Genomic DNA, 2,736 nt, shown 5'->3' with positions numbered 1-2,736 from the left:
CATTCCTTGCTGCTATCTTGTGTCACTTGTTGACTAGTCAAGAACGTACCTTGCGGTGACGCCTAATTTGTTCAACCCGAGCAACTAGCAAGCCAAGGAATTGCTTGGTGAGACTATTAGAGAGTGATACACTTGAGTGAAACACAAGCGTGAGTGACCTATACATTGTACCAAAAAAAAAGGAAGGAGAGAAGAGGTCGTTTGCTTATTTTCTTTTGCAGGTTTACCTAAGCATGTCTAGCGGAGTTGGTGACCAAACAATGGACTTTAAACTACACATGGTGGCCATGATGGAAGAATTCAAGCAGAGTTTGGATGAAGCTTTCGAGCCTCTTCATAGACGCCTTGACCGAATGGTGAATAAGGATGTCAAGAGGAGGGGTTCCCCACAATTTCATCCTGACGTCCAACCTACCTCTTCAAAGTCATTATATTCAAGGAGAAGGGAGGAGGTTCATTCGACAACAAAGCATGCAAATACTTTATCCATAGATGAAGGAGTTAATTGAGTGCAGGAGACATGTCAACAACTCTCCTCCGACAAAAACTTGAAAAAGAGCGAGTTGAGTATGGTGGTGAGAGTGCACTTGAGGTAAAAGTTGAGGAATGTGAGATTGAAAAAGAGGTAAAAAAATCTGAGGAGATGAGTGAAGCATCAAGTGAGCTGATTGTGCATGGGAAGGCGAGTGTTTATAGTTTTCCTAACGAACTTAACTTTGCCTTGTTTAGTGTTTCTGCTTTTGTACAGATTGAGCGAAGTCGAGTGAAGTTAGTCATGCAATGTTCCATTCCAAAGTTGCTTGTACAATTCACTAGCTTCCATGGAGTTTGTCTTCTAGGAGATAGATCTATTTGGTATCACTTCATGGAACAACCCGAATCTGTCCGCACCAATGGAGAATTAATTCGAACTCCATATTTCTATTCTTGTTTGTTACCCACGGTTCATTCATCATCTTTACCTTCTTTTGAGCATTATTTCCATCCTCACACATGTATTTCCTATGCAGATTTTGAAGGAAAATGTAAAGAGCCATCAATGCAGTCTCAAGTTGAATCGATTGATGGAAGGAATCACGTGTCACAGGGAGTTTTTGCATTTAACTCTTATTCTACACCTTCTTACCACTTAATTAATGACGTTCCATTGCTTATGTATCCAATTTCTGGTTCAAAACAAGCTGAGACTCATTTCGTTTTTGTAGGTAGTAAGGCTGCTCGAAATTTTCCAGCTTTGATTAAAGAGTTGCAACCTGGTTCCATGCATATTCATACATCCAAAAGCTGGCCACCATGAGATCATTTTATCAACTCAAACTGGCGCAAATTCAAGTGACTCGTCTGGAGTGTGACCTTCACTTCATTGCTGCCACTTATGTTGGGTGATGCAGACAAGTGTGTCAATCAAGACCCGAATGTTGTTTTTACCTCACTGGTTCATTCTTCCACGGAAGTGCAACATGAATGGCTCATTGTTCTATCTCCAGATGGGCAAGCAGTGCCAAATCAGCAACAACTAGGGTCGAATTATACTACCTTGCACAATCAGATTCAAGATTTTTCTAAGCTGAATGAGAGTCATCATGAAGATCCCTATCTAGTGCATGTGAAACGTAAGTTGTCGAGTAGTATTAACCCCACATATACTAATTGTGTGATTTGTTTTATGGGTTTGAATTTGACATGCAAACGACCAAGGGTTGATGAGAGAGTTTTGGAGTGCTACACGGAATTTTCACAAGCTTTATACAAGGTGTTTCTTGTCTTGGCGAATGTCCTTGTTCAAGAGCATCATGAGGTTGTCCAAGCGAAATGTGACGTGGCTGGTACTCATTCATCTCGCTCCCACATTGCATGGAGTACCACTTTTTCCCAAGATTTTAGGACAAATCCTTTTCAAGAGGAGGGGAATGATACGAATGAGCAAGCCTCAAAGGGAGGATTGGGCCTCGATTAAGTAGCTCTTGTTGAGCTTAGCTTCGGCCATGTGGGCCTTAGGTCCAATAGTACTTTAGCTAGTCATTAAGCTAGTTAATTAGTAGGTTAGCTTTCGGCCAAGAGAGACCCAATGGGCTGGCCGATTTTCCCTTCATGCTTTCCAAGCTTTATTAGGTTTAGTCAAGGCTATAAATAGCCCTAAAGCTGATGGTACATTTAGTTTTCGCGATGTTATTAATAAAATTCCAGAATTTCGTCTTCCATTAAGCCAAATTCCTCTAGCTTGTGAAAGCTAAGTTGAACATCCTAGTGTGGTTCCTAGGTTGTTTATTGACTTATCAATCAAGCAAACACACTTGATTGTGGCATCCTCTGCCGTTGAATTCGTTCTTGAGTGGTCCGAGTTTGGGTTCAACTCCGTCGATTTCGTAACGTGTCCTCTAAGATCCTAAGTTGCTTCCGCGACCGGGCAGCGAGACCCTCGACAGCTCAGCGGAGGTCGAAGACCTGATTGACTAACACCAAAGCAACACCAAAATACCACCAAACCCCCGACCAAAAGGCCGAGGACCAGCACGCTCCGCAAATTCCAGAATTTTGGGTTGTCGGGTAGAGTACTTCTAGGATTTTAAAAAATTCAGCCTTGAAGGCATTTTGTCTTGCCTTCTTTTTCAGTCATTAGTCCTAATCTGAGTTTTAGATCGCGTCTAGGCCTTCATTCACCTCCATTCCTTGCTGCTATCTAGTGTCACTTGTTGACTAGTCAAGAACGTACCTTGCGGTGACGCCTAATTTGTT

Source organism: Coffea arabica, chromosome 7e, assembly GCF_036785885.1.
Source record: "Coffea arabica cultivar ET-39 chromosome 7e, Coffea Arabica ET-39 HiFi, whole genome shotgun sequence".
NCBI classification, from domain to species: domain Eukaryota; kingdom Viridiplantae; phylum Streptophyta; class Magnoliopsida; order Gentianales; family Rubiaceae; genus Coffea; species Coffea arabica.
Note: the sequence above shows the minus strand (reverse complement) of the source record.